Here is a 19,854-nt window from a genome sequence, read left to right on the forward strand (position 1 = left end):
AAATGGGCCATGCTACGGGCTGCTGTTAGCATGTGAGCTTGGAGCCAGCTCGGTCATGGCTTCACTCAGCCAGTTTGTCCTGGGGCCTGCCCAGTGCCAGATGTCATGCTAGGCTCCAGCCCATGGGATTGGATTCTCTACTACAGAATTCACCTTTCCCTGCATGCACTGTGAGCAGTCTGCGGGAAGCTGAGTGGCGGGGAGCTCACATTCTCAGATTACAGCTTCATCGGTGAGAGAAGCAGCTTTACTGAGCACTGCTGTGTGCTCGTTATTTGCCTTGTCCCCTTGCAACACTCTTGGGGGCTAAGTGTCCTCACGATCCCTAATCCACCAATGAGGAAACTGAGGCTCCTAGAGGTTAAGTGACTCTCAAGGTCTCATGGAAGCCAGTAAGGGGTGGAGCTGGGACTGGGACCCAGGAGTATCTGCCTTGGGGTCTGTGCTTGTTCCCTGGTGTCCCCTACCCTTTTAGACGCAGGACATTCCAGAATGATGGCTCTCTGGACATCGCTAGGCTTTAGCCATTCAACACTGGTCAGCCTTGGCTTTGGGCCTAGCACGGGTGACCCCACAGCGAACATAGAAAATTCCCTACCTTATGGAGTTTTCATCCTGATGAGGAAGGCAGATGATAAACCAACATCCATAAAATAGCTTCAAGTGGTACTAAACGAAGGCTACAAAGCAGGGTGCTATTATAAGGAGACATTGAGGAGGAGGAGTGTATTAGGTAACTATGGCCGCGTAACAAATGATCCCAAAATTTAGTAGCTTAAGACAACAAATATTTATAATCGTGCATGGTTTCCAAGGGTCGGGAATCCAGGAGCGGCTTAGCCGGGAGGTTCTGGTTCAGGGTCTTTTTCATTAGGTTGGCATGAAGCTCTTGGCTGGGGCTGCATTATCTGTAGGGGCTGGAAAATCCACTCCTTGGCTTACCCTTCCGACTGTTGGCAGGAAGCTTCAGGTCCTCCCCACGTGGGCCTCTCCAAAGGGCTTCTCATGGGACATGGCAGGTCTGAGATTGAGATTGAGATTGAGATTGAGACAGAGATAGAGAGGGGGAGGGAGAGAGAGAACGTGGGAGCAAGCAAGATGGAGGCCACTATCTTTATACGCTAATCTCAGAAGTGACACACCCACCTTAGGGCAATATAAGAGGGTACTACACACAGGTAGAGCAATTAGGAACCCTCTTGGAGGCTGCCTTCCCCAGGTGCCACCTAGGGGAAGTGACATGTGTGATGAGATGAGAATGTGGGAGGAAGCTCTCCATGCAAAGACCTGTGTTTCCCTAGCCAGGTGCCCTTGCTACCCTCCCTGATCTTCATTTGAGGGTTCCTTGCTTCAGGATTCCTGAGCATGGCTCTGGAGGGTCTACCAGCTACCAGAGGGCTGGTCTCCACCCTGTCCCCTGTCCTTTTGGGACAAAGAGATGCTGTAGATTTCTGTGGTCATTCCAATCTTAAATAGCTGCCTCGCCTGCTGGGGTGGGACACAGTGCCACCCAAATAGGTGTGTGAGCAAGCAAGATGGAAGCCACTGTCTTTATAAACTAATCTCAGGAATGGTACACCCACCTTGGGTGATGTAAGAGGTAGCACACAGTGGGTGAAATGCTGGACAGGGAGTCCATTTTCCTTCCAGAATTAGAGATTTACATTCTGGCAACAGGAACTCACATTGCTGGGCATGATCTGGTTTTCATCACATTTGCTACTGGTGATAGCATGGAGGAAGTTTGCCAGTTTCGGGGCCAGTTAGCAGATGCTAACTAGGGAAAGCATTCTGGGAAGAAGAACGCATACGTGCAAAGGTGTGACATGGGTTTGAGGAACCATGTGGGGTAAGAGGTGAGGTGTGTTTTGATTATTGGTTGTTGCAAAGCAAACCATGCCCCCAAACACAGTGGTGTGAAGCCACCATCATCAATGGCTTACTCCTAAGTTCACTGCTGATTAAATCAAGGCTCCTGGGAATGTGTGACATCCGCTGAGGCCTCACTCACAAGATGACAGCTTGGTGCTGGCTGTCACTTGACAGTTCAGCCACAGACCTCCGTCCTCCTCCATGGGGGCTTCTCCCCATGGCTGCCTGGGCTTCCTCCCAGCATGGCAGCTTTTGGTTCTAAGCAAGAGGAAGCAAAAGCATCAGTTATGGCAGTCCTCATAAAACAACCAGTCTTTGACCTGGCCAGCGCATCATTTCTGCCATCAGAGAAGTCAGAGAGTCCAGAACTGCCTCTCAGCCACTCATTTCACAGACCTGCTGTAGTAAATGCTCCCATCGCCTCCACTGCTGTGTTTAATATTTGGTATCATCTCCTGGCCAGTATTTTCCTGCCCTTGCAGCCCACGTTGGCCAGCTCTTCCCTGCCCTCCAGACCAGCACAATCCCAAATAGTTAATACCCAGGGCTGGAGCCTACAAAAGCTGCAGAAGCTGGGGTGACTGTCTGAAATGCCACCATCTGTGATTTGGTCCTTTGTCCTAAGAGCTGTGAGTGTAGGGAGTGTACAGGAGTCCCAAGACAGGATGTGCAGTTGAGTACGTGCATTTATCTGGGATGGTATTTTAGTTTTCTAGGCTGCTCAAAGCAAATACCAGGAAATGGGAATTTATTAACTTACAGTGTTGAGGCCAGAAACAATGTACAAATCAAGGCATCTTTGAGGCAATGCTATCTCCCCAAGACGGTGGCATTCTGGGACTGGCTGCTGGGAACCCTAGGTTCTTCTCTTGTCACATGGCAAGGCACATGGTGTCGTCTCCTGTTCTCTCTCTTCTCTTGTGTGTTCTGTTTCAGCTTCTTGCTTCCTGTGACTTTCTCTCTCTGTGTATTCGTTCCATTTATAAAGGCCTCCAGTAATAGGATTCAGACCCATCCTGATGGAGATAGGTCATATCTTAAGTGAAGTCACCTCATCGAAAGGTCTTCCCTACAATGAGTTCACACCCATAGGAATGGATTAGATTAAAGAACATGTTTTTCTGGGTTACATGCAGCTTCAAACCACTGCAGTTAGGTTCTATGACTTTGATCAGATTCTCTGGATGGGCCTCTTGCCCCAAAATGGGGAGACATGCTCTGATTTACTAGTCTACTTTGACAACAAATATACCTTTGAGCCCATCTCTTTTGCCTTGGACTGTGAGAGCTGGACAGTTTATTCAGCCTCTTGGAGCCTATCTCAAAACCTCAGGGTGAGAATTAAAGAAGACACTCTTTACCATATGCCCAGCTCACCATGTGACACCCAAATCCACTCAAGACCTGCCCTGCTTTGTTTTGGCCTCATCTTCATAGGCTCTTTGAAGACCCTCTGAGGATCTCACCGTATAAATAAGGAACAGAGACTAGGCGGGCAAGAAGCATTTTGAACCCAGATTTTGCCCACTGCTTCCTATGTTTGTTTTGTTTTAACTTTTTCATGTGGAAAATTTCAAATGTATACAAAAGTAGGCAAAATAGCAGAGTGACACCATCCCCCACATACCCACCAGCCAACTTCATTGATGATAAACTCATGGCTAATCTTATATCATCTCTACCCCTTCTTCCTTCCCCTTCTAGAGTTCTTTTTGCAATTCTTTTGGAGCAGCATGCATCCTGAAAAGTGTAGGGTGAATGTTCACACAGGGAAACCACCTGGGCAGCCAGTACCTGGGTCAAGAGATAAACATCACCACCTCCCTTTAACCCCCTCCTGTTACCCCCAAAGTAATCAGTGTCCTGATTTCCAGTGCAACAGACTGAATTTTGTTTGGACACTGGCTGTTTAGGGTATGAGAGGAGTGTGGCATGATAGGAAGCAGTGATCTATTACAATGGGCAAATCTGAGTTCAAAATGTATCTTGGCCAGTATTCTCTGTTCCTTATTCATATGGTGAGATCCTTGAAGGGTCTTCAAAGACCCTGTGAAGATGAGGCTAAAGAAAAGCAAGGTGGTTCTTAATCCATTATGACCAGGGTTCTTAAAAGCAGGGGAAATTTTGACACAAAAGTAGAAGCCACAGGAGAAGGAAGGTGTTCTAGTTTGCTAATGCTGCTGGCATGCAGAACACCAGAAATGGATTGGCTTTTATAAAAGGGGGTTTATTTGCTTACAAAATTACGGTCGTAAGGCCATGAAGTGTCCATAAACAAAGGGTACCTACACTGGAGAATGGCCAATGGTGTCTGGAAAACTTCTGTTAGCTGGGAAGGCACATGGCTGGCGTCTGCTCCAAAGTTCTTGTTTCAAAATGGCTTTCTCCCAGGATATTCCTCTCTAGGCTGCAGTTCCTCAAAAATGTCACTCTTAGTTGCACTTGGGGTATTTGTCCTCTCTCAGCTTCTCCAGAGCAAGGGTCTGCTTTCAACGGCCATCTTCAAACTGCAGTTCCTCTCTCAGCTTCTGGGCATTCTTCAGAGAGTCCCTCTTGGCTATAGCTCCTCTTCAAAATGTCACTCTCAGCTGCACTGAGTTCCTTGTGTTTGCCAGGTCATTTATATGGCTCCACTGATCAAGGCCCACCCTGAATGGGTGAGACCACACCTCCATGGAAATATCTCATCAGAGTTGTCACCTACACTTGGGTGGGGCACATTTACATGCAAACAACCTAATCCAAATGTTCCAACTTAATCCCCACTAATATGTCTGCCCCACAAGATTGCATCAAATAATATGGCTTTTTCTGGGAGACATAATACATTCAAACCGGCACAGAAGGAGACAGGCTGCTGTGTGAAGAGGCAGAGATGGGTTGTGAACAAGCCACTGCCAGCATGCTACGTGTCTCAGAGAAGGCATGGCTTGTCTGTACCTTGATTTTTGGACTTCTGGCCTCCAAACTGGGAGCCAAGAAGTTCCTGTTGTTTAAGCCAACCAGTATGTGCTATTTATTATAGCAGCCCTGCTATAAACTTCAAACTAAGAGTGGAAGACTAATTGGAGTCGAGTTTGGAGACTACAGCATTTTATTCAGATACTAGATTTTGCTGCAGCTAAGAAAGCCAGAGTGGAACTATACTTCAGGATTCTAGGCATGGCAAATGAGTTTTATAGGCATATGGAGGTAGTTAGTTTGACTCCTATTGATTGGATGAAGGTTTGCCCATCCCATGGGAACAGATTTAGGGCAAGTGGGCTTTATTTTGTATTGGATCAAAGGTCATGAACTAGCAGTTTGATTGACTCTCTAGAGCAACTGCCTTGGTGGAGCTTCCAAATTACAAAAGATAAAAGAGGAAGGAAGAAGATGGTGTCATAGAGAGGAGTGGAAGTTAGTTAGTCCCCCAGGAACAACTAATAAGCAACCAGGAACAACTGGTAAATAATCTGGAATAACTGCTGGAGGACAACTGTGACTGTCTACACATCATACACCAACCTGGATTGGGAGGAATGCCCAAAATCGCAGCATAAAATCTCTAAGTAAAAACTGCGGACGCAAGCTGAGAGCCCCCTCCCCACACAGCAGCTGGAGCTGCAAAGCCTTGCAGTGCTAGAGAGCAGCACTTTCTGTACAAGTGAATATACCTCAGTCCAGCTCCAACTGGGGTTTTAATTAACAAATGTTGACTGCTCAATACAAGCTAGAAATCCTCAACAAGCAGATAGAGATTTTTGATGATGATTGACCTTGGAGAGCTGGAGGACCTCTCTGGGAGGGAGGGGGAGCCCAGAGGACCATGTGCTATCTCTGGCCGATGGGTGAAACTGAGGGTGACTGTGGACAGGCCCTGAAGGGGGCCTTTCTGTCCCTTTTTCGGCTCAGTGGAGAAACCCTCAGCCATTTTCAATTTCCCAGCACTCTGATCCAGTCAAGGGTGGAGATAGCAGAGTCAGAGAGACTACTCAAATGCAAATGATATCTCCCTAGGGGTGTATCATCCCTAAGAGGAAAGAGGTAGGGCCCAGCTCTACTACCCACCTTCCATTCAGAACCAGACCCCAGAGCCTGGGGGAAAACAGCCAGTCAGGAGTGACAGGCTGCCAGATGCCACCTGCTGGGCAGGTGAGGAAAAGCACAGCTGCTCAAGGCCTCACAGTGTGTGTCAATCTTCTAAGACCCACCCTCAGGGAAACCTGATACTATTTCCTCCCTCTGGGACCTGAGCCTGTTCTGGTCTGGGAAAACCTGATTGGGGTAATCAAGGAAACCAGATGCCTAGACTACAGAGAACTACAACCTACACTGAGAAAAATGAAGTTAAGGCCCAATCAAAGGAACAAACTAACACTTCAACAGAGATAGAGAAATTGAAACAACTAACGGTAAATCAATTCAAAAAGTTTAGGGAAGATATGACAAAAGAGATGAAGCATATTATGAAAACACTGGGCATACATAAGGTAGGAATCGAAAGTTCGAAAAAACAACTGGCAGAATCTACGGAAATGAAAGGCACAACACAAGGGATGAAAGACACAATGGAGACATACAACATCAGATCTCAAGAGGCAGAAAAAAACACTCAGGAACTGGAGAACAAGACACCTGAAAGCCTACACACAAAAGAACAGATAAAGCAAAGAATGGAAAAATATGAGCAACTCCTCTGGGAATTGAATGACAACATGAAACACATGAATGTAAGTATCATGGGTGTCCCAGAGGGAGAAGAGAAGGGAAAAGGGGCAGAAGCAATAATAGAGGAAATAATTAATGAAAATTTCCCATCTCTTATGAAAGACATAAAATTACAGATCCAAATAGCGCAGCATACTGCAAATGGAATAGATCTGAACAGGCCACCCAAGAATCCTATATCCGGCAAAACTGTCCTTCAAATATGAGGGAGAGCTTAAAATATTTTCTGATAAACAGACAATGACAGAGTTTGTGAACAAGGTACCAGGAATCACTAAAGGGAGTATTACAGACAGAAAGGAAAAGACAGGAGTGAGAGGTTTGGAACACAATTTTGGGAGATAGTAGCACAGCAATGTAAGTACATTGAACAAAGATGACTATGAGTATGGTTGAAAGAGGAAGGTTAGGAGCATGTGGGACACCAGAAGGAAAGAGGAAAGATAAAGACTGGGACTGTATAACTCAGTGAAACCTAGAGTGCTCAACAATTGTGATAAAAGGTACAGGTATATTTTTAAATGAGGAATAACAAATGAATGTCAACATTACAAGGTGTTAAAAATAGGGTGGTATTGGGGGAAAAATATAACCAATGCAAACTAGAGACTATGGTTAACAGAAACATTGTATTATGCTTCCTTTAATGTAACAAAGGCAATATACCAAAGCTAAATGTATATAAGAAGGGGACATAAGGGAGGGGTATGGGACTCTTGGCATCGGTGATGTTGTCTGACTCTTTATTCTACTTTAGGTTAGTGCTGTCTTTCCTTTTGTTGCTTCTTAGCTGTCACATTTTTTTTCTGTTTCTTTTTTCTTTTTCTTTTGTGTCTCTACCTTCTTTGATTCTTCTTCCTTCTTCATGGAAGAAATGGAGATGTCCTTATATAGCTAGTGGTGATGGTGGTGAATACATAAATATGTGACTATACAGGGAACCAACAATTGTTTACTTAGTACAGAATGTATGATGTGTGAACAAAATTGTCTTTAAAAAATGGGTTGATGAAGAAACCTTGAGAGCAGTATATTGAGTGAAATAAGACAGTCACATAAGGACAGATATTGCAGGGTCTCACTGATATGAACTAATTATAATATGTAAACTCATGGACATGAAATATAAGTTACCAGGATATAGAATGAGGCTAAAGAACGGGGTTCAGTTGCTCATTATGAGAATGCTCAACTAGGGTGAACTTAAACGTTTGGAAATGGACAGAGGTGATGGTAGCACATTGTGAGAATAACTAACAGTACTGAATCATCTGTGAATGTGGTGGAAAGGGTAAGCTCAGAGTCACGTAGGTCACCAAAAGGAAAGTTGGAGGTTTAAAGATGGGAATGTATAAAGCAGTGAATCTTATGGTGGACAATGTCCATGATTAACTATACAAATATTAGAAATCTCTCTCATGAACTACAACAAATGTATGACACTATAATTAGAAGTTAATAATTGAAGGGCACATAGGAAAAAATATATACGTATTGCAAACTATATACTTCAGTTAGTAGGTTAGTAGTATTTTACCATTCTTTCGTCAACAGTAACAAATGTACTAGACCATACTGTGAATCAACAGTGGAGGGGGCAGTGGTTAGGGGTATGGGAGAATTTGAATTTCCTTTTTTTGTCTTTATTTCTTTTCTGGAGTGATGAAAATGTTCTAAAAATTGAAAAAAATTGTGGTGATGGATGCACAGCTGTATGGTGGTACCATGGGCAATTGATTGTACACTTTGGATCTTTGGATAATTGTATGGTAGGTGAACAATCTCAATAAAAAAATAAAAAAAAGGATAATGAGGAAACTCAAGAGGGCATGGGTTTGTTATTTTTTGTTTTGGCTCTGAAAGGGCCCCAGGGCTTTCTCTGTACAATTTTATCATTAAGAGAGCTATGGACAACCTTCCAGACTGCCAACAGCTGTTGGTGTTTAACATCCTAATGACACAGAGGACTTGTCCTTCAGAAAGTCGGTAGTTTCAATGACATCCTGGAAAGCATCTGTTATTCAAATAGACATTAGAAAGGAGGGGATCAAGCTGGGTCTCCAAAATCAGGAAAAAAAAAAAAATGGTTCAATGGAAAAAAAAATCATCCCCTTGTGCTTTATGAGCTGGTGGGGCTGTGCAGCCAGGGCCCCAACTTCTGTAAAATTACTGAAAAGGCAATTTAAAAACATAAAAGTAGTCTGACTTTGGGGTTAAGTATGTTTTTATTTCTCTAGCTTTCTGGCAATAAAATCACATTTGGGACGTCCAGGGATTAGATTCCTGAATGCATCTGCTTACAACCCTTTACTCCGTAAGAACAAGGAGGCTCAGCCAGGGTTTTAGCCCTTGGCTGCGTGTGGTTTAATCCCAAATTCCCTCTCTTTGAGTTTACAGAGCAGGAAGGCAGCATTGTTGAAGCAGCTTATTTTACAGTGGCCATGAAAGTTCGAGTTCACGATACAATCTAATTGTCCATTTTCTTGACATTCAGACTTGTCGCCTTTGTAAAGTGGTGTAATTGATTTCTGGGTACCGGAGAATCGAGCTGATAGTGGGGAAATATGCTGAAAATACCAAGTAGGGGATGCAGCGAGGCCAGCTGCACCACCCCTACTCACTCCATTCATTCATTCATTCATGCATTCATTCAGTTGCTACCTGGCAGTTTGCAGAGTTCCAGAACCACTGGCCCCTCCTGTGGGGTTGCTCCCCAACTCCTGGGGGGTGGGTCACAAATCCTGGTTAAACAGTTACAATTCAAGGTGATCGGTGCCGTAATGAGACCTGTGGGCTTCCAGGAGGAGGTGATTCTCAGGGAAAGGTTCTAGGTGGAAGGAACCCTGGGGAGGGGTCTAGTGTCCTTGGGTGGATCTGCTGGAGCAGATGGAGACCTTCATTCTAAGTGTGTGTTCTCTGTTGTTGCAGGTCTGAAGGAGAAAGCTCACGGAGCATCAGGTACGTGCTTGACTAGTTTCTGCCCAGGGTCTCCGGGTCCTGGGAGCTGGGGGGTGGGAGTTGGGGTGTTTTAATGAAACCATGTGCTTTGCTTTCTCTCTGATGGGGTCTCAGCAGGTCAGAACCCTGGGTGGGGGACAAATTCTCCTCCCTGCTCTCCTTGCCCCTCCACTTGCCTTGGTCTGCTAGCTCCCAAGGACCATGAGCCTTGGTGGAAGGAGCCGTATGTGTCGACTTGGCATCGCTGAACGAGAATCCTAGTTTACTGCACAGGCTTTCCAAGTTTGGGAGGTCCCGTGGGTTGGTGGTTGCTTCTTCTTGTTGAGGGCTGGTGGGAGCCTGGTTTGCCTCGGCTGTGACAGAACCTTCTAGGATCGACACCCCTTGGGGAACGAGATATGTGGTGATGGGATAGGTCTCTGCAAGCCTCTGGCATTCATGAGTGTGTTTCCATGGTGCATGGGACAGAGAGACCCTTGCTTTCACATTGCTTCTGCTTGAGACTCCCACCCGCTCCTAGCAACCCCTTAACGGAGTGTGGCGGGTGGACTGCAGCGGGGTCTCAGCTGGGGGCACTGACTGGACCAAAGAGTGGGATTCTTTGAAGCCAGAACCCTGGCGTGTTAGTGCCCCAGCCGAGGGGGCTGCTCCAGGCAGGTCTCCAGGCCGTGGCATGGATGGACGGCAATGGGCTGGCTTCTGGATGACTAAGGTGGTAAAGATGGGGGAAGAGGAGGGAGGCAAGGCGGGCTTGCCAGAGCCACGTGGACCCCCAGGCCCCATTGGCAGCAGCTGGGCTTCCCAGGTTTTGGGGTGGTGCTCCGAGACTGCTGGCTTATATCACACCTTGGCCAGGTAAGTGTCAGGAAACCAGGCTGGGGTTCGCCTTGCCTCGACTCATCTGAGAAACTGTCAGGGGTCTTGCTAGGTCCAGCGCCTGGAGCTAGGAGTGTCAGGCTTGGGGTGGAGTCCTCCAAGCCGCTGCAGAGCAGGAGGTGGAGATGAATGTCAGCTGCATCTTACAGAGGCCCGTGGAGAGGACGAATTCTGTACTCGGTCCAAGGGGTAGGCTTTGCACTTAGGGGCAGGAAATGAAGGCAGGGATCCTGGAGCCAGGGAGACAGAATGGGATGGAGAGGAAGGTGTCGGAGCAGGTGGGAAACGGGGGGCACTAAAAAGGGGTGGCTGAGAGAGCATAATGAAGGGACCATGTATGGAGCAGAGTTAAGGAGACCAATGGGGGTGGCATGGCACACGGACGGGCTCCGGTGGGAGGCGTTACCCCTACACCAGAAGGGGGTAGGGGAAGATGTTCTGGGGGGACAGGATGGCCGGGGGCCAGGTGTTCTAGAAGGAGGAGCCCGTGGGGCATTCTGGAGACAGCCTGGGACAGTTTGGGTCCGAACAAAGGCCTAGAAAATGTGACTGGGCAGCCGATGTCATAAAGTCAGACTCAAGGACACTATGGACCACCCCCACACTGGAATGCCAAGCAGCTATATAAAGGAATGGGGGAGGCTCCCTGTGTGCCGATGTGAAAAATCCTCCAGGACGTATCATCGAGGGAACAGATTGATGCATGGGAGAGTGTTTCTTATGCTAAACATATAGTTTCTTTTTTTAAAACTTTTTATCTTGAAATCATTGCTGACTTATAGGACAGTTGCAAAAATAATGCTGATCCCATACAGAGCACCCCAGCATACCCTTACACCCCACCCTGATACCCAGGTCCACCGACTTTTTTTTATTTTACTCCCTCTCCACTGGATTTTAACGTTTTGCCACATTTCTGTATCATTCTTTCCATCTGTTTGTCTAATCTCTGTCATCTATCTATCTATCTATCTGTCATTTGTCTAGCTTTCTGTTTTCTGAATGTTTGAAAGTAGGCTGTATACACCATGCTCCTCAAACACTTAATACTTGCATGTACATTTCCCAAGAGCAATGATATTCACTTAGAGAACATATCCTCTTATTTATCCTATTTGCACCAATAAATAGTGGAAAGGGGACACAAGAAGTATTAAAATGGTTCCTTCCAGAAGTGGGGAGTGGGGCAGCCTGGGACATGTGGGGCGGTAAACTTCCTTGGGGTATATTGTGTTATATTCCTTTGAGCTTTGACCCATCTGAATATATTACCTATTCAAAACCTTAATTAAAAATAATAATCTGAGAAGAGGGTGGTTTGCCAAGGAGCCCAGGGGTTGTGCCTGGGTGTTGGGGAGGGGATTCAGCCGTGGAATATGAGGGGACTAAAATGTCAGAAAGGAGATGCCACCTTCAGGACCAGCTCTCGGGCCTCTCAGGCCCTCCCGGGGCCCTCAGACTTCCACTTTGCCCCCCTGTGGGATCTGAGCGCCCCTGCTTTCTTCCGCTGCCCCCCCCCCCAGGCCCTGTCCTTCTGTCCTTCCATCCTTGCAGCCCCTTTCTCTCTCTGTCTTCCAAGGTGTCAGCCTTGTACCTGACAGGGTCATCCTACAAAGGTGTTAATGACTGAATAATGGGATGTTTCCTTGCCGGGGGCTTGACAGAAATGTCCTGAGATGGATGTGTTTTTTCACCTGCGTTCTTAGGAAAGTTCTTACTTTGAATAGGTGCTAGTAAATGTGTGCAGAATGAATGAACCCACATGATGGTGAGATTTCCAGCCCAGAAGAGAGCTGAATGACACGACTTGTCCCTTCTCCCCCGTCCCCCTGTCCCCTGTGCCTCCCCCTCCCCTAGACCTCAGCATTCCACATGATGGGTTGTCAGGAAAACCTCTGCAAGGCCGTGATGTTGGAACTGGGTCCTGGAGGAAGAGAACAGTTCTCCGCATGGGGGAAGGGTGGGAAAGAACTTCTGATGCATGGGGGGACAGCATGCGCAAAGGCCTAAAGAGAAGTGTCGTCAGGCTGCCTGGCAAGAATGAGGAACGGCTTCCAAACGCCAGGGGGATGGTGTGCAAATTAGAACATATGTTTGCAGCTCCCAGCCAAATGGATCCCAGCAGGACTCCTGGAGACTAAAGCTAAAGACGTTCAAGCAGAGATGGCTGTATCTAGTTTTGGGGTGGGGTGGCGTTGGGGGGGCTGCTAAAGAATTCAATCCTCTAATGACTTTGATTCAACTTTGCTGTTTGGACTCATGGACTGCACCCAAGGAACCTAATGGGGGGGTCTTGGTAGAGAACTTCACCACAATTTTAGGGTGCTGCTGACAAACCGCCCGCGGCTACACCTCTGTCATGTTCCAGGTGTCTGGGTTTGCCTCCAAGAAGCTGCCAAATCGGGGTGTCAGGCCTCGGTCACACGTGGCCCTGCGAACGTGAACCCAGAGGCTCAGATACAAAGGCTCTTCCTTTTTCTGGGTTCAGATCTAATCCCTGGTGGACCCTGGTTTGACCCCTCCCAGCCCCCACTGCCTTCTGGATAACCTCCAAAGCGTCCATTCAATCTCTTTCTTAATCAAGCTCAGCCTCCCATCTGACCTTGCAATTCTCCTGAGCATCTCTGGTTCACTCACATCCCACCCATCTCACTGCCCCCCTCGCACCTTGCCCCTGCTTTCTCCCTTCTGGGATCCCCGGTTGCCTGTCACACTGCTCGCCAAGGGGCACGTGGTCCCTCTCCATGTAGCACCCTTTCCCCACCCAGCAGCCCGGCTTTCTGCTACCTTCCCACATGCACCTTATGCTCCCACCAAATGGTGCTACTCGCCGTTCTAAATGCATCCATTGATTTCCTGCCTTTGCTTGGCCTTGGATTTATTATTATAATTATTATTTATGCTGTTAACTCAGCCCCCTCCCCCAAATGAACCCTGCTCCTTTCTGCCGCATCTGCAAAGCTTTGCCGTGTCTGCAAAGCTTTTAAAAGAGCTGGAGCTGAAGTGAACTCCCACCCCACCTCCATCTGCCCTCCGGTGCTTGGCGTTGGACCCACGATGGGTTGCCATTTTGTGTTCCGGTGGCTCCACACACTTGGCTTGTCCTCTCAGGCAGAGTCAGGAGCCCGAGGACAGGGACAAACCCCTCTCTGGTTGGTCTCCAGGGTTGCCCCACACCGCGCCGGGCTCAGAGCCCGCACCCACGGGCGCCTGTGGAATGAATTCATCTTGGAATCCCTGGGAACCACGAGTGTGGTGCTTTGCCCAGGAGAGGCACAAATGGATGTTTGTTGAATCGAATCTGGGATTCATAAATATTTTCAGGACATAAACTGGAAAGATGGAGTGGACCACCCTCCCATCCTCTCCCCTCCCACAAACATTTGCAAACTGTCGCTAAAAATAGTGGGTGGAAGGAGCTGCGTGGGATGAGTCAATGAGCAGTGTCTTGATTTGATGAGCCTGGCTAAGTAACCTATTAATGCACATTGAGAAGTGATTGTCTTTGCTAAATGTTTACAAACATGAAGGGGATAAGGAGAACCTCCCGGGCCCCACTATCTGCTCCAGGGTCCTGGCCCAATGAGGTTATTTTCTTGGAGAATGGCATTATCTGACTCGCCACCTTTCTGGTTGGCTTTTTTGAACCTCCCCAGAGCAGCAGGAAGCTGTTTCTGCCAGGAAAAGCCTGTTTGCAAATTCACATGCGCTGCTTCTCCCCGAGGCGAGACATTTGCAAGATCAGATGTATTCATTTTCCACAAATGAAGTGACTCATTTTTTACCATTTTGCAAACGTAGGACTTTGCTCGTTGTTCCCGGTGAGGCGGGAGGATGTGTGTGCTTTTGAATTCATTCAGAGGGAGGCTCTGGAGGCCTCCAATTTTGAAATCTTCTGATGATTTATTTATGGGGGAAAGGGGGGACTCTGGGGAGAGAAGAGGTCTGCAGAATTTGGAATCTGCAAAGAATGGAGAGTGGAGTGGAGGGCCCAGAGAGAGTGCTGATAATGTATTTAAAATACAAGGACTTTCTGGAAGGTACAAATATCATCTTTTTTTTTTTTTTCTTTGCTGGCTCTGTGTCAATCCCTTAAAATTAACTCTGCTATGTCCAATAATAAGGATAAGCAACATTTAATGGGAGTTTATGAATTCATTGTAAGTCAGGAGCTCACCCCTCATGTGCACAGCCACCATCATTTCTTTAAGAGCGTTATTAGGCCTAATTTTTTCCAGCTCTGGGAAACTGAGGCTGGGGAATGATAAGCAGCTTGCTAGAGATAACATGGCTTTTGAGTGGAGGAACTGAGACAACTGACCTCAAAGCATTGCCTGTGGTCCTGGTTCAAATATACAGATTTCCAGTCCCCGTCTTCATAGAGTCTGGTTCGGTAGGGCCGAGGCAGTGCCTGGGAATCTGCATTTTTAATAAATTCTGCCTGACTCCAGCAGGCATCCTGAATATATTACCTCTCCAAGTGAAACAAAATGTCTCCGAGGATTTCAATATCCAGACTATGCCCATTTCGTTAGTGTGAGCTGATAGATGTTTGGAAATTTTGTTTCTGACTGGTAGAAAAAATATGGAAGGAGGTGGGTCCACACAGATCACCTCCGTGGACCGGGATTCTGAAAGGTCGACTGGCATTTTCCAAAGATGCTGGCAAGCGGCTCAGGGCCACAGGCTGCAAGTTATGTCTGAAGACTGTTTGGGGAGTCAGGGAGCTGCTTCTGTAGAAGGTGGGCTTTGGTGCAAATGTTGTCTTAATTGGAACCAAGATGTTTAAACGAAAGCAATTAGTCAAAATTGATCCATTTTTCTGCCAGCATGTGCCCTTACTCTGTGCCAAGATGAGACAGCCTTCATAATTAACTGGGCCCCTTTCCCCTGAGCCCAAGTGGGAATGCGCAGTTTATTTTGCACACAAGGAGGTATGAAAATTGTCAGAGCCAGAATGGTTGCTGAGCTGGGTAAACAGAGCTGAACTCTCTTGGCTTCCAGGACCCAGTGGGAGCCAGCTCCAAATCAGAGATGCAGGCTGTTGGCATTCTCCTGCTGCCGTGTCTGGAGATGTTGGGCTAAGGGCTGAGCCAGTGGCCCTGGAAAGTGAGCAAACATTTCTTAGCACAGTGGAATTGAAGGAGTATAGACCCTGGGTCAGACAAAAATCCTTTCTCCTTGTCTTGCTCTCTGTGTCACTGTGGACCTGACACTGAGTTCTTCCAGCCTTGGTTTCACACTCGTTCAACTATCTTTATTGAGCACCTACTGTGTACATATCTTTGTGCTAATCACCAAGGATGTGAAGGCCAATGGATAAGGTGACTCTTGGGCCCATGACAAAATGGGAGCCAAGATCCTGCCTTTTGTCCAGTGGATGGATTAAATGAGGTTGTGGATGAGATGGAATGTGACATGTGGTAGGAATTCAGTTGACATCCATTTCCTTTTTCCTTTCTTCTCCCCTCACCACAATCTCTGGAGACTCACCTCCCTTAAATTCTGAGGGATGGGGTCTGAGGCAAGCCCATGTTTGCTCCAGCAAGGCTGCTCCCCACTTCCTCCCTTCTCTCTCCTTGGGATTCTGCTTACAGTTTCTTTGATTTTCATTTCTTTCGTAGCCCCTCTTTTACTTTTCCATCTCCCTGTCTCTTTGTGCTGTATCATGGACAATTTCCTCAGGACAGTCTTCCAGTTCCCTAATGCTCTCTTCAGCTGTGTCCAGTCTTCTGGTTGACCCTTCCATTCTGGCTGTCTAAGGCTCCTGGATGGGGTGCATTTGTGTTCAACCTGGTTCCTGGAGGCAATGTGGGTCCTCTCTTTAGACAGAAGGTGAAAATACCTCAATAGGAGCCAGGATTCAAGGTCACTGGGCCAAGAACCCTTATGGATGAGAACCCATATTGAATTTACATATATTGAATCATTCAGTTTGCCCAGTCACCACCTCTGTTATCACACCTCAGTGCCTTTGCATGTGCTCTTTCCTCTTTGGGAAGGCTGTAGGCTGGGCATTCAGCCATGCTCCATTGGGCTCCCCAAAATGAAACACAGATCCCACTGAGAAGAGCTCACAGCTCAGCCGGGAAAAAGAGACAGGGCCCAAGCCACCTACAGTACAGTCATCTGTTCCCAAGTATAAAAGTAGCACGATCAGGGTGAATGCAGGGCTCCCTGCAGGAGGTCTGAGGCACAGCTTCTTGAAGGAAGTGGTCCTTTAGAAGGGCCTGATAGATGGGTCTGACCACGTGGAAATGGAGAGGAGGGCACCTCAGGCATGAGGAAGCTGGAGTGATAGGAGCATAAAGAGCAGGGTGGGGAATGAAGCCAGGAGCTGGCAGGTTGGACTGGTACACCTGTTTCCAGGACACATCCTTAGTGTTCCAGTTTGCTAATGCTGCCATTATGCAAAATACCAGAAATCGATTGGCTTTTCTAAAGGTGATTTATTAGGTTACAAAGTTACAGTACTAAGGCCGTAGACTTGTCCAAACAAGAGGTTACCTTCACTGAAGGAAGACCCATGGTGTCCGGAACACCTCTGTCAGCTCGGAAGGCATGTGGCTTGTATCTGCTGGTCCTTTGCTCCCAGGTTGTGCTTCAAAATGGCTTTCTCCAGAATGTCTCTGGGCTTCTGTCTACACTTCTCTCTCTCTCAGCTCCTGTGGCATCCTTGCTTGTTCTCCCAGGGTGTTTCTCTCTAAGTGACTGGGGGTCCTCTCTTAGCTTCTCCAGAGCAAACTCTGGGCTTCATCTCTTAGCGTAACATCTCTAGATGTCTCCAAGCATCAGCATCCGTGTTGGCTGTCAGCTTCACCTGGAAGCAAACTCTGGATTACTTAGCTTAGTTTCTCTCTAAAATGTCTCTCTCAGCTTCTCTTGGGGCATTTTTTTTTGCTCTCTGCTGAGTGAGCTCTCTTTAAAGGACTCCAGTGATCTAATTAAGATACACCCTGAATGGACAGGGCCCACACCTCTATGGAAATAATTCAGTCAGAGGTTCCACCCTAATCAACAGGCTAATCAGTCTGCCCCGAAAAGGTTGCGTGAAAGAATATGGTTTTTCTGGGAGACGTAATATATCCAAACTGGCACACCCAGGGATGGATTTTGCTCTGGGTCTCTAAATGTAAACATTCCACATCTCAGGGCTTGGAAAGCTGTCAGTACCAATGACTAAACATTCTGCCAATGCTACTTTCTTTTTTGTTCTGTGAGGTGTAAGGCCTTGGTTGACTGGACCAGTGGAGCTTCTTATCTCCCTCAGTAGTCAATGTTCAGTTCTGTAGACAGTGAAAGGTTGCAGTCGGTTTTGGTAATTTATTGGTGATTTTGTTACTGGCGTCAGGGGGTTTTGTGCATACAAAGTTGAGGCAGAAAATCCTCTTCCCAGGCAATTTTGGGAGTGGGATTTGAAAGGTCATGATCTGGGAAGGCTCAAACAACTGAGGGTCAGAGCATAGCCGATTTGGGATATTGGCTTCCCGAAGCCTGTCGGAGATGTCAGGTCTCCAAACTGTCAAGCTCCCTGTTGGTTCCTGAGAGATCTCCAAGGATGCAGAAATAGACATTTTCACAAATTCCTGAATCGTAATTATCTACTGTGAGAATACAGCGTGGGCACAGCTGGGTTGTTAGGTGGGGGCTCACCCTCTAAGGAGACCCACCTTCAACCCCTGCAGAATGCACGTACAGAGGCTACTGTTCCCCTTGCACCCTGGCTGTGCCCATCACTGACTGTGTGTCCTCAAGCAAGTCATTTAACTTCTCTGTGCCCCAAATTTCCTCGTCTGCAAAATGGTGGTAATAAACAGATCTAATAATGTCTTGTCCATAGTTTGTGTTCAACCAATGTTAACCATTACTACTACTTCTGTTCTTGGATTCTTCCTCATGTTCCCTTAAAATATACCCATATATAAAGTTTCTCAATCCAAAAGTAATGTTTGTTGCTATGAAAGAGACAGTAATGAGAGCTATTACTTCTTCCAAGGAGGGAGGCACTGTTAATAGTCTTGCTTTAGACATGTGGAAACCAAGGCACAGAGAGGTTAAGTAATTTGCCCGAGGTCACACAGCCATTTTTCTATTTGCATGCATATGCACCCACATAGAGAAAAATGCATGTGTGTGTATGCATGTGTATGTTACTTTTCAGACACTGTATTGTAAATACATAGATGTGCCATATATGTATGGTTTCAGTTGTGAGTTGTTGAGTAACAGACGACCCCAAAACTTAGTGGCCTTAAAAAACAACCACTGTTTATTGTTTGCTTGTGGGTCTACAGTTTGGGCAGGGCTTGGCACAGATAAGCCATATTCTATTAGTGAAGGCAAGTGATAGCCTTCAGTTCAATGGGAGGGGCTTAAATATGACCATGAATACTGACAGGAGGACATGGTTCAAGGGGCGGAGGGGAACCAAAGAGACAGTCTCCCGTATGTTATTATATGCACACGCCAACCTTCATTTGCAGAAGTGGGATCATCTTGTATGTGTGGTTTTGTAGCCTTCTTATCCCCTCCATTCCTTTCCATTCAACTGATATGAATGAAAAGGGGTTCAGAAAAGGTCTCGTGGACCCACCTCCTGGTTGAAGAGCTTAACTAGAAGGAGAGAAAAACAATGAAACACCCGCATCTTATGCAACCAGGTCATGCCAGAGAGTGGTGATCACTGTGAAGGAATTCAGCCACATGCTGTGCTTGGAGTCACAGGGGGTGGGCACCCAGGGTGGTTTGGGGCAGCCCTCTGAGCAGGTGACATGCAACTGAGAGATGAGCAATAAGGAGGAGTTGAGTAATGACCTGGCATCAGGGGAGCTTTACCAGTGGAGGAAATGTCAGGTGCAAAGGCTCAGAGGCAAGAAAAGGCCTAGTACATTTGAAAAACAGAAAATAGGCCAGTATGGTAAAGAAAGAGGAGAGCAGTTGGAGGTCAGTGTGTGTGATGGTTAATTTCACGTGACAACTTGGTTAGGTTACGGTGTCCAATTATTTGGTCAAGCAAGCACTGGCCTGATTACTGTGAAGGTATTTTGTGGATGAATTTGCATGTATAGCCATTTGGTTACATCTATGGCAGATTGCATCTACAGTCAACAAAACTGTTGACTTCAGCAATGAGGGGAGTTTACTCATCCATTCAGTTGAACGTCTGGAAGCCAGATCTGATGATTTCAGCAGGCAGAAAGAATAATTTCCATTTCTACCAGCTTCTCAGCCAGCCAGCTTCTCCTAGAGAATCCATCACCTTTGCAGTTCCCAACTTGTGACCTGCCCTACAGAATTCCCACTTGCCAATCCCCACAGTCACATGAGTCATAATAACTCTCTTAATATTTACATAAATTTGTGCATCCCTGTTGGTTTTGTTTCTCTGGAGAACCCTGAGTGACACATGGTGCAAGACAGGAAAGAGACAAATCACAA

The sequence above is a fragment of the Choloepus didactylus genome, chromosome 1, assembly GCF_015220235.1.
Source record: "Choloepus didactylus isolate mChoDid1 chromosome 1, mChoDid1.pri, whole genome shotgun sequence".
NCBI classification, from domain to species: domain Eukaryota; kingdom Metazoa; phylum Chordata; class Mammalia; order Pilosa; family Megalonychidae; genus Choloepus; species Choloepus didactylus.